Genomic DNA, 12,959 nt, shown 5'->3' on the forward strand with positions numbered 1-12,959 from the left:
AGAGTTACTGAATTGGGCGGAAAGGCATCTTCAGTTTCTCTCGGCGGTACATGTGGCAGGAGTAGAGAACGTGAGCACAGACTTTCTGAGCAGGCACACGTTGGATCCCGGAGAGTGGTGTCTTCATCATTCAATCTTCGATCGCATAATGTTGGAGTGCCTGTGATGGATCTCATGGCGTTGGCCGACAATGCCCAGGCTCCTCGCTTTTTCAGTTGGTGACGGGATCCTCGAGCCGAGGGGATCGGCGCATTGGTTGTTCTGTGGCCGGTTCACGAGTTGCTCTACATGTTCCCTCTGTGGCCCTTGGTGGGGCGAGTAGTGCAGCAAATCGAGCGACATTCGGGTCTAGTGATACTGGTGGCTCCAAATTGGCAATGCCGTCCATAATATGGAGATCTAGTGCGTTTGGCTGTTCAGGAGCCGATCCCGTTGGGGCCCGAGGTGAGGTTGGTTCAGGGACCGATCGAGATGGCCGACCCCTCTCCATTCTCGCTTACGGCTTGGCTCTTGATCGGTTCAAATTGAAGAAAGGTTTTTCTCCTAGGGTAATTGATACTGTGTTGCGTTCTCGTAAGAAGTCTACTTCTTTGGCTTATGTGCGTGTGGCGGATTTTCGAGAATTGGTACCAAGAGCGGTCTTATCATCCCTTGCGTGTTTCAGTAGCGGAAGTTTTTGAGTTTCTTCAGGATGGATTAGACAGGAGTCTCTTGCTGTCTTCTCTGAAAGTGCAGGTGGCAGCCTTGTCCTGTTTCAGAGGTAAGGTTCAGGGGGTATCCTTGGCGGCCTCTCCAGATGTGGTATGTTTCTTGAAGGGAGTGAAGTTGATTCGTCCGCCACATCGTCTGGTGGTTCCTCCTTGGGATTTGAACCTGGTCTTAGAGGCACTGGTAGGTCCTCCATTTGAGCCTTTGGCTTCTAGCACTGTAAGGATCTTACTCTGAAGGCAGTTTTCTTGGTAGCCATTTCTTTGGCGCGTAGAATTTCGGAGCTTCAGGCTTTTTCTTGTAGGGAGCCCTTCTTGTCTTTCTCTAGTGAGAAAGTTACTTTGCGGACGGTGCCTTCCTTCGTTCCCAAGGTGGTGTCCTCTTTTCATGTGAATCAGGTGATTTCGTTGCCAGTGTTGGGTAATCATTTGGGTGATCATTCTCAACGTCGCTTGGCCAAGTTGGATGTTAGACGCATTTTGCATTCTTACTTGAGCAGGACACAGGATTTTCGAGCCTCTGATAGGTTGTTTGTTTTGTTTGGAGGCCCTAAGAAGGGTGAGGTGACCTCCAAGGCAACGCTTGCTCGGTGGTTGAAGGAGGCTATTGCTTCAGCTTATTTGTTGAAGGGGCGTGTGGTGCCATCGGTGCTTAAGGCGTGTTGTACTGGGGGGGGGGGGGGGTAGCTGCTTCCTGGGCGGAGAGTAGTTTTATTCCTCCGCAGGACATTTGTATGGCAGTGGCTTGGTCTTCTATTCATTCCTTTGTGCGGCATTATAGAATTGATGTTCAGGCAAGGGAGAATGCTGGTTTTGTGTTGTCCTCTGGGTTTCGGAGGTCCCGCCCTTAATCTTATACTGCGTTGGTACTTCCCAAGCGTGTTGACCGGTCTGGAGTGTTGCTGAGGAAGGTGAAATTAGGCTTTACCTGCTAATTTTCTTTCCTCTAGACCCTCTAGACCGGACAAGAGTCTGCCCGTCTTGTCATATATATATTATTTTTTGAGCCTGTGTTCTGCTATGGCTGTTCCTTAGTATGTTTGGTCAATGTCGGGGATGTTTTCCTTGACTTTAATATGTTGCAGAGCGGGGTGCTCTTGCGTTCAGTCTGCTTGAGCACACTTTGGTTTTGTCTCTTGGGTTTCCAGGTACAGGGGTTTGTTTTTAGTTTCAGTTGGATGTTGAATTTTCTTAGCTTTGCTAGGCGTATACTGGACATATGTGGTTAGGCACAGGTTATATGTACAGAGTTCGAAGTTAGTGTTCAGTCTCCCTCTGCTGGTAGGTGTGCATAACCCAAGCGTCTTGACCGGTCTGGAGGGTCTAGAGGAAAGAAAATTAGCAGGTAAGGCCTAATTTCACCTTGGTCTCCATTTTTTTGTTTTCAGCAAAGGATGGCGTTTCAATTTGCTTCTGCATTTTCCAGGTTGTCACAGATGTATACAGGGAAGCACAGTAGTTTTTCATCTCTTGATAGCTTTCTTCTTATGTTCCCTTCTCTGCGTATTCAACTACTCCAGGACTTCTGTTGTAGTTAAAATACTCCCTTCATAGATGTAGTTCGGTCTTTAGTCTGTTGCCTTCAAAGACCCATTCAAGAAAAATCACCAGTTGGGTTTTCTTGCTTTATCCATCTCTTCAATTGTCTATGAATGCTATTTTCATTCCTACTTTATCATGGGACTCTTTTCCTTCTCCTTTTCCATTACCGTTGTCTTTACAGAGTTCTTCTGATTAATCTTGGTTCTTTCTACTGGGTTCCGCTGGAAAGTATCTCTAAGGCTATTCCAGTTTTATCTTTTTTTTTCTTTTTTAGTGTTTCAATCTTTTATTCCGGCCCTATTTTAGATACACTACTTTGCTACATCCCATTAGCACAGCTTTGCTGTTTGCTACATCCCGTTAGTCTGGACTGCTCTGATAGGACATCAAGGAAGGAAAAGTTATATCTTTCTTTCCTTTAGTCCTGTAAGACCAGCCCAGAATCCCTCCCTGGTTGTTTAATTTTATTTTGGTTACAAGCTATATTTTTTCAGATATCGCTAATTCTACTTTTAAGTTTCCTAGCCTATTGTATGTTGCATGTCTCCAGACTTGGTGAACTATCTGCATGTTGGTAGAGTATATGTTTCAATGGCTGGTAAGGTTATGACCTGATTAAGACATTTGGAGGGGCATTTTTGATAAAATGTGTAAGTCCGATTTTGGACATTTTGCTAGTAACATCCCAAAATTGCGTGGTGAACATAGCCATTTTGGAACCTGAAAAAAAAGTCATATCTTTTGTTTGTTTGTTTGTTTGTTTGTTTGTTTGTTTGTTTAAAAAAATCACCTTTTTCCTATACTTTTTGTGTTCAGTACATTTTTCTTTTGAGACCATTTTGGAAAATAAAATGTCCATAAACCAACCATTGGGATGTCTGGGGGCCATCATTTTTAGTAGATTGGCCACACAGACGTCCCAGCAGAGTAGTGGGACAGCCTAGGGGGCACTGCGGTGCACTTCACTTAAAAAGTCCTAGGTATACATTTCACCATAACACCCTCATATTGTATGGTCATTTAAGGCACCTTTCAATCACTTTTTTTTTTTTTATTTGCAAAAAACTTTTATTAGCAACTCAAGATAACAAATTCAGAGAGTCTTAGCCTCTTGTAATATACAAAAGATGTAACATCAACATATAAACTCCCCCTTGATCTGATTTTTCCTTTTATTTCCCCCCTTCCCCCTCCCCTCACTTTATCCCCCCCTGTCATTCCCAATCTCCCCCTCCTCCCTCCCACAGTGTTCCTCATGTAGCTGCATCCTTAGTCCCTTGTCCATCCCCTCCCAAAACCCTTTCTAGGTGTAGCCATTCTTCTGCCTTTGGATTATATTGTCCCCGGCGTCTATCAGTTAGTTTTTCTAAACCCATCAACATATGCAGTTTTGATTTCCAGTCGTGACCTGTGGGCCCCTGCTTCTGCTTCCATTTCACTGCTATGGTTGATTTTGCTGCTGCTAGGCATAATCGTTTGAGTCTACATTGCCATGTCTTCCCTTTCCTATTCTCGTAACCCAGTAAACAACACTTGGGATCATGTAAAAACTGAACCCCTGTTGCTAAGGTTATATGTTCTGAGACCAATTTCCAAAACTCCTGTATTTTCGGGCACTCCCACCATATGTGATAGTATGTCCCCCTCCCTCCCTCACAGCGCCAGCAGGTATCTAGCGTTCCTGGGTACATAGCTCTTATTCTGTCTTGGGTATAGTACCATCTGCTCATGACCTTATAAGCATTTTCTTTGACTAGTACACATACTGATACTTTTTTAACCTCCAGGCACATTTTCTTCCACTCCCCCTCACTGAACTCTGTGTTAAGATCTTGCTCCCAGGCTTTCATATAAGACACCTTTACAAATTCAGTTCCTCTGATGTGCTCATACAGTTTGGAGATTCCTTTACTTCCCCAGATTATGCTCTCCCATAAATTCTCAAATTTTTCATTCTCTAGCCAATTACCTTTATGCCAACTGGCCTTCACCATATAGCTTTTGGCTTGGAGGTAAGCATACCGGTCAGTTTCAGGTAAATTGTATTCCTGCCTAAGTACTTCAAATGTTTTAAGTTGTCCCTCTGTTGTTAGTTCCCGAAATCTGATCAGACCCTTATCAAACCATGATTTAAATATCTTATTCTCTCGCCCCCCTGAGAACCCGGGCTCTTGTGTTAACCATGCGTAATTAGATTTATGTTGTGACCCCCTTAATTTCTGCTTGAGTCTCCCCCATAGTAAGAGCAAGTGAGAGAGGAATGGGTTTAGTGTCAAGTTCTTATAATCGTTTTCTAGGTAGGCGCCCCATAGTAATGCATCTAATCTCCCTTTTTGAACAAAAATCTGCTCGTCTGGTCGCGGGAGAGAGGTCAACCTTACTCCAGACTCCAATTTGCCTAAGTTGAGCCGCCCAGTAATACCATAAAATGTTAGGCATTCCTCTCCCTCCCTGCTCCACTTTCCCCCACATTATTTTCCGGGACAATCGGGCCTGCTTTCCTCCCCAAATAAATTCCCCCAATTCTGTCTGTATTTTCTGCAGCTCCCCCTTAGGGACGTTAATTGGCAATGTCTGAAAGAGAAACAACAATCGAGGTAGTATGTTCATTTTGACTGCCGCTATGCGGCCCCACCACGATAGCCACCCTGTTTTCCACTTGCTAAGATCCTTCCGGATTGCTGCTATAAGTGGGACATAATTTAGCTGATATAATGTGTCAAGGTCTCTCGGGATCTGTATGCCCAGATAGCGAAAACTGGAGTCTGTCCATCTGAAAACAGTTCTCCCCCTCAAGTGTTCTGCCTCCTGATCCGTTACCGTTATGCCCATGAGCTCAGATTTATCAAAATTCACTCTAAATCCAGACATTTTCCCAAAGAAATTTAGTTCCTGAATAAGCACCGGTAAGGTTGTCAGGGGTGATCCTATATAAAACAATAAGTCCTCGGCAAACAAGGCAATTTTATGCTCTCTCCCTCCCATTTTGACTCCTTTCACCTCTCCTAAGTCTCTAATTCGCTGTGCTAGGGGTTCGATGGATATGGCAAACAGTAACGGGGATAGGGGACACCCCTGTCTCGTTCCCCGCTGAATATTAAGTGTATTAGACCATCCCCCATTAACCTTTATCCTTGCCACTGGCTTTTCATATAACCCTTTCACCCAAGTTATAAAAGGCCGCCCCAATCCCATTTCCATCATGACTTCCCATAAATACTCCCATTCTACTCTATCGAACGCCTTTTCAGCGTCTATCGTCAAGAGCGTCATAGAGTCCCCTCGTCTCTGGGCCCCCCACATCAGGTTTAAAGTCCGCCTAATATTATCTGCCACTTGCCTATTTTGGATAAAGCCCGATTGGTCTTCATGTATGAGTGATGGCAAAATCCCACTTAACCTATCCGCCATAACTTTGGCTAATATTTTCACATCTACATTCAGCAAGGATATCGGGCGATAAGAGCCACATAAGGTAGGATCTCTCCCCGGTTTTAATAGTACTGTAATCCCTGCTTCTTGCATACTAGATGGGAGTCCCCTATCAGCAAAACAAGCATTGCCCAACCTGACTAATAGCGGGCCCAATTCTTGTTGGAAGATTTTATAATATTTGGATGTATAACCATCTACTCCTGGTGATTTCCCCCCTTTCAAGCCTTTGATAACTGCTATTACTTCCTTCAGCGTTATAGGGGCTTCCAACGTCTCTCTCTGTGAAACAGAGACACGTTTTAGGCCTAGGTTCTGTAGATGTGCTCTAATCTCCTCTACAGGAGCTGTTGATTCCTTTGTGTACAGGGTCCTGTAGAAACTCATAAATTGTTCCCTAATTTCCCCGTCTTGATGGAATAACAAATCTTTTGGTCCTTTTATTTTGGTAATTGTGCTTGCTATCCTTCTTTCTCGGAGCCCCTAGCTAATAGGTTACCTGCCTTATTGCTGAACTCAAAAAATTTCTGTTGCATTAATTGTCTATGATACTCCATTGTTTTCATTTGGATCTCTTGTAATTTTGCTCTCCACTGTTTGAGCTCTATTAGATGTTGCGACTTCCCTTCCCTTTGATGTAATGCTTCTAATCTAGCCAACTGTCTCCGCACTTCGAGTTCATGGGCTGCTCTTTTCTTATAGGCTCCTTTCCTAATAAGCACCCCCCTCACTACCACCTTCAAAGCATCCCACAATATCCCCTCGGTTACATCACCTGTGTCATTCAATAGAAGATATTCTTTGATAGTGTCCCGCACCTCCTCACAATCTGCCTTCACATCTAAAAGCGATTCATTAAGTCTCCATAGGTGTCCCCTCCTTTGTTTACCTAGCCCATCTAATTGGACCCATACAGCTGCGTGATCGGAGGCATGTATATTTTCAATCTCTGCCTCCCTTATTTCCTCCCACATCCCCCGACTGCACCAGATTGCATCTATTCTTGCATATGTTCCCTGTACGTGTGCATAGTGTGTGTATTGCCTCTGGCCCGGATGCTTCATTCTCCATATGTCTATCAGGTCAAGCTCTCGCATCATTCTGAGATATTGTCGCCCACCGTATCTATCCCCTCTCCCCTGACTTGCTGAATGATCGAGTGATCCCATCGGTTGGTTGAAGTCACCCCCCATTATCACCACTCCCTCTACAAAAGATATTAATCTCTTTCGGATCGTGTCAAAATATTTTTCCTGACCAGTGTTTGGGGCATACACATTTATAAGAGTAATGTTGCGATTATTCATTTGTCCCTTAATTGCAAGACATCTCCCCTCCTTATCCTGGTATACAGCCATTTTTTGAAACTGCAAGTGTTCTTTCACATATATCACCAACCCTCCAGTTTTATTCCCCCTGGAGTCGGCCAATGCGGTCCCTTCGCCCAATCCTTTATTCAGGATTAGAGACTCATCCTGTTTTCTAATATGGGTCTCTTGCAGCATAACAATATCACATTTCATTTTACGAATCTCCCGAAAAATTATACTTCTTTTACCCATTGACATTCCATGACCCAATTCTTAAACCTCCTGCCCCCCCCTTCCCTGAATCCCCCCTCCCCCCCATTCTGCTCCCCCCCTCTACTCCCCCCACCAACTGGCTGACTAATGTGCTTGCCAGTTTAATCTAGAAGGAAGCTTGTCACCCCCAGAGCAATGACATCCCATCTCACAACTATAAGACCAAAACTCTCCCCCAGTATCAACTTTAACAACAACATGTACTCCCTTAGGTTTGATTTCCCTTTGAACCCAACTCTTTTTGCACTTCAACAATCTACTCGCTTAGTGCAAAGAATACTCAATTTAAGTCCATACTCAGTTCTTCGCTGCTTCAAGTACCATCGTCCTCTCCCATTTCATCTCTCTCTGCACAGGGTGATGGGCGACTTTTCCTCCCTTCTACCGTCTGCCAGCCGCTCGTCTCCTTCCTCCGTGGACTGCGCTGGGATTGATGTTTTGCCTCTTCAGTTCTTGGGATGTCTGCGCAGCCCATCTCTCTTAATATTTTCCACGCACCCTGGTGTGTTTGAAGGCGACGAGTATTGTTTCCCACTGTAATTTGTAATCCAAACGGGTAAAGCCATCGATATCTCAGTCCGGCTTTCTGAAGATATGCAGTGACTTCCTTGAAGTCTCTCCGTCTTTGCAGCGTTTTCCGGGCTAAATCCTGGAAAATCTTAATTTTCATCGTTTTCCAATTGATCTCTCCCATCTCTCGCGCTCTCTTCCAGACTTTCTCTTTGGTGGTAAATTTGTGAAAGCAGGCCACTATGTCCCGTGGAAGCCCTCCTTTTGGCGATCCTAAGCTTCTATGTGCCCGCTCCAGTTCAACCGGGGCCTGCACCTGGCCCTCTGTTATATTGGGATCTTGCTGTAGTAAAAAGGCACAAATCTCTTTTACTACTTGCCCAGAGTTCTGATATTGCTCTTCTTTTGGAATGCCTCGGAAGCGCAGATTACACCTTCTTGTGCGGTTCTCCAAGTCTTCCAGCATTAATTCTAAATTTGCCTTGGATTGCTGCTCTGCTTTAAAGGAGCCTTGGAGTTCCCGCACTTCTGACGAGAGCGTCTCAGTCCTCTCTTCGTTCTCCGCCAGTCGGGTGCCTATTTCTTTAATTTCATCATGCAGTTCTGCTACAGCAGATTGAATGCTCCGGCGAGTGGACACCATTTCCGCCTTCAGATCCTTAAACCATCTTGTAAAGTCCCTTTTGCTGAGCTCATTTTCATTTTCCAGCTGCTCCTCAGGGTCTATGTCCGACTCGCTCTCTTCGGCCGCCATCTTTGCTCCGCGTGTCCTTAGACCCGCTCCGGCGTTAGCGGTCGTCTTTTCAGCTGCGAATTTAAATTTTGCCAGTTTTTTCTTCGCTGCCATTGTAAGCGCTAGCATTATGTTGCGTTAGAGAGTAATTTACGCTCAATTAGATGAGGGAAAGCTCGTTTTTGCTCTCGAGATAGCGGAGCTCACCGATTAGGCTGCCATCTCCACGGCTGACGTCACTTCCTCCTCTCAATCACTTTTTTATGTGATTGAAAGAGGTCTAGCCAAAAAGTCTTAATTTTGGTCCTAGATATTTTTCATTTTGTTCCATTATTGCAGAAAAAGTCTTTTTTGGGGCCATCCAGGTCCCAACCAAAACATGCCCCCTTGAAATTTGGACAAACTATGGAGCAAAATGTCTAAAATTGGGGTGTTGAAAATCGCAACTTTGATATTCCTTGTCATCAAGCAGATGAAGCCATTACGTATGGGTTTGTGTCCATCAACCAGCAGGGGGAGATAGAGAGCACTCAACTTTTCACAGTGCCTCATGGCCAGCTAGCTCCACTGCCTCTTCAGTATTCTCTATCTCCCCAAGCAGGGTGGCTGCAGCTTTTTCGAGCTCCATCAAAAATCTGCCTGGGGGTGGCTCCTGGCTTGCCAGTTGTTAGCCGGGGTGTTAGAGGCTATAGCAGCTTCACTTTGAAGGCACATAGGTCAGCCCTTTCCCTGCCTTACCCATGCCCCCGTGGATGTGGACATATTAGCTTCCTTTTCCCTGTCCTTTCCCACTCAGTGGATGCAGACACATTGGTTCGCCTTTCCCTGCCTTTCCCACTTATTTGAGCCTCCGGAGTGATTTTATTTACCTCTTTTGCCTCTGCTTTCCTCACAGCGTTAAAAAAAAAAAAAAAAGTTGTGTCGTACTTTAGCACAGCAATCTTGGAAAAGAAGTTTTCTTGAGATTCTTCTGCAGGACCGGAGCTGTGATACTCGGTCCAGTGAGGTAAGAGTGTTTTCTGACTCCTCTGGGGTGGGCCTGCGATTGGGACGTTTTTGGCGCGAACCTCCATTGTGAATTTTACCGCCGTTTTCGGCGATGGCTGCGGAGACTGTAAAGCGCTGTTCTAAATGTGGCAAGCGCAAATCAGCAGCGGGGCTCTGTAAATCGTGCTGTACAGACGGTAGAGCCGGCCCGAGCATGGCGAGCGGCGATCTTTCGCGCTCTGAGCTGGCAGCGGGCGCCATTTTGGATTTTCCACATGGCGCGGCCTCCGTTGCGACGGAGAGCCCTGAATCCAGGGGGGGGGGTACTCTGAGTGAGGCTAATAATAGAGCTGATAGCCCTGGGCAGGATCCGGGCGGTCAGGGAATGGTTTTCTCCCCTGATTTTGTTTTAATGCTGCATAAGACATACATGCTTAAAAGAGCTCTTCCACAGGGATCTTCGGACCCTCTGCCTGCCCCCCCCCTCCCCCGTGGTCGGGCTATGAGAATTCTGAGGGGTCTGGCAGAACTTCTTGGTCTAAGGAGCCAGAGTCGGGTGCAGAATTGCCACAGGATCTTGATGATCCGTCTGCGGTGAGGATTTTCCACCGCGAGAAGCTGCCAGCGCTTATTTCAGATGCCTTACAAGCCCTCTCGATTGAAGTTCCTGGGAGTGGCACAGCCTCTTCTGTTAATCCAAGGTTGGCTAGTACCAGAAAGCCTGCTCGAGCTTTTCCTTTGCATTACTCCATCCAAGAGCTTATTTTGGCTCAATGGGCTGACCCCGAGGGACCTTTGAAGGTTGCCAGGGCTATGGGGCAATTATAGCCTCTGAGTGAGGAACATTTGGCTCGCTTTGCAGTGCCTAAAGTGGATGCCCTGGTCACTGCTGTGACAAAGAGAACTACCCTCCCTGTTGAAGGAGGTGTTGCCCTGAAGGATATTCAAGACTGCAGGCTTGATTCAGCTCTGAAGCGGTCCTTTGATTTGGCAGGTGTCACTGTTCGGGTGTCTGCATGCAGTTGTTATGCTGCTAGAGCCTGCCTGGCTTGGTTACAGCAGGCAGTGGAACAGCCTGGTGATGGAGCGGAGACCTTATCTGAAGTGGCTCCGCGGATGGAGTCGGCCTTGTCCTTTTTGGCTGACGCCCTTTATGATATGGTCAGAGCTTCGGCTAAACAAATGGCTGTAGTAGTGGCGGCTCGCCGCACTCTTTGGCTACGACATTGGGCGGCGGACATGGCCTCTAAGCAAAGGTTGGTGAAGTTGCCCTTTCAAGGCCTTCTCCTGTTTGGTGAGGAGCTGGAAAACATTGTTCAAGGCCTGGGGGATTCCAAACCTTAGCGCTTGCCCGAAGATAGGCCGAAGCCTTCCTCTAAGGGTCAGGCGGTCCACTCCTCTTACAGACCTCGCTTCCGTGAAGCTAGAAGGTACCGCCCGGGGCGTTCTGCTGGGTTCACTTCTTGTGCCCGCATTCAGCAGAGAAACTCCTTTCGCTCAGAGAAACGTTCCGCAGCTGCCGGTTCAAGGCCCGGAGTTCAGGGGCGACCCTCTCAATGATGGTGCGTCGGCCCCCTCCTCGTTTCCTGTCATCGGAGGAAGACTTTCCCTCTTTTTCGAGTGGACCAAAATCTTTGCAGATCAGTGGGTCTTGGACCTGATCAGAGACGGATACCGAATAGAATTCGATGCCCCGGTGAGAGACGTGTTTGTGGAGTCCCAATGCGGTTCTGCCGCCAAATGGGCGGTGGTAGAGGAGACTTTGCACAGTCTGTGCCAGATAGGTGCTGTGACCCCGGTGTCTCCCGCCGAACAAGGTCTAGGCCGCTACTCCATTTACTTTGTGGTGCCACGAAAAGGCGGGTCTTTTCGCCCGATCCTGGACTTCAAAGAGCTAAACAAGTCCTTAAGAGTGCGGCATTTTCACATGGAAACCCTGCGCTCCGTCATTGCGGCGGTACAGCCAGGAGAGTTTCTCACATCTCTGGACCTGAAAGAAGCTTACTTGCAATAACCAATTTGGCCCCCGCACCAGAAGTTTCTGCGGTTTGCGGTGTTGGGAAAACATTTCCAGTTTCGGGCCTTGTCTTTTGGCCTCACCACAGCTCCCTGAACCTTCTCCAAGGTAATGGTGGTAGTAGCTGCCTTTCTCAGGCGAGAGGGTATCCGGGTTCACCCGTACCTAGACGATTGGCTCATCAGAGCAGACTCAGAAAAAGAGAGTCATCTAGCTAAAGCCAGAGTGGTTTCAGTCCTTCAATCTCTGGGCTGGGTCGTCAATATGGCCAAAAGTTACCTGACCCCCTCGCAATCTCTAGAATATTTGGGGGCCAGGTTCAACACAGCCTCGGGCTATGTGTTTCTTCCCAAGCAAAGGCGATGCAAGCTTCAGAATCAGGTCCGTCTGCTCCTGAGGATGCCCCGCCCGCGAGCTTGGGACATTGTCCAGCTGTTGGGATCGATGACGGCCACCTTGGAGGTGGTGCCCTGGGCGAGAGCGCTCCTGAGACCTCTACAGTATTCTCTACTTCAACGATGGTCTCCAGTATCTCAGGATTATCAGTGCAGACTTTCTTGGCTCCCTGCGGCCCGCCTCAGTATGGAGTGGTGGCTCTCGGACAGCATGTTGCGGTGGGGAATGCTGCTGGCGCTCCCCGATTGGTGCCTAGTGGTGACAGATGCCAGCCTGAGGGGCTGGGGCGCCCATTGCCAGGGGAAGCATGCCCAGGGTCGGTGGACACTCGACGAGTCGGAGTGGTCTATCAACCGCCTGGAGTTGAAAGCGGTGTTTCTGGCTCTTCTGGCCTTTCAAGTGACCCTGGAAGGATTGGCTGTCCGAGTGATGTCGGACAACACGACAGCAGTGGCCTACATAAATCGACAAGGCCTCCCTGTATGATTGTCTGTATTGCAATGATTCTGATTTTAGGTGCTGTTCTTGTTTCCTGAAGTTATATTCCTTCATTGGGGAGTCGGAAAACAGTCTTCAGGATTCTTGTTACAGTTATAGGAGGATGAGTTCATTCCATCCAGTTCATGTTTTGGGAGGATGAGTTTATTCCCTCCAGGAGGATGCAAGTATTCCCTCCGTTGATACAAAGTGGAGGACGAGTTTATTCCCTCCAGGAGGATGAGTTCATTCCCTCCTTTTTTGAGTTCATGCCCTTGTTATGGGGCCATCGTTCGCTGTGAGGAAAGTTCATGTTATTCCCATTGCGGTTTGCCATACTGCTTTGGAAGCTTCAAATACTGAAGAGGCAGTGGAGCTAGCTGGCCATGAGGCACTGTGAAAAGTTGAGTGCTCTCTATCTCCCCCTGCTGGTTGATGGACACAAACCCATACGTAATGGCTTCATCTGCTATGACTAAAGGAAAGAAAATTACCAAGGTAAGAACCTAATTTTCCCTTTTTGAGAGAAAAAGTCCTTCTGCCACCTTATATTTTGTAGACCCTTTTTTTAGTTT

At 47.1% G+C, this 12,959-nt stretch overlaps 1 protein-coding gene across 1 annotated transcript in view; it reads left to right on the forward strand.

Moving 5' to 3' along the window:
* HELLS (helicase, lymphoid specific) overlaps nucleotides 1–12,959 on the forward strand; it is a 351,006-nt gene that overhangs the window by 66,147 nt on the left and 271,900 nt on the right. The gene's annotated exons all lie outside the window — the stretch shown is intronic.

This window comes from Microcaecilia unicolor, chromosome 5 (genome assembly GCF_901765095.1).
Source record: "Microcaecilia unicolor chromosome 5, aMicUni1.1, whole genome shotgun sequence".
In the NCBI taxonomy this organism is placed as follows: domain Eukaryota; kingdom Metazoa; phylum Chordata; class Amphibia; order Gymnophiona; family Siphonopidae; genus Microcaecilia; species Microcaecilia unicolor.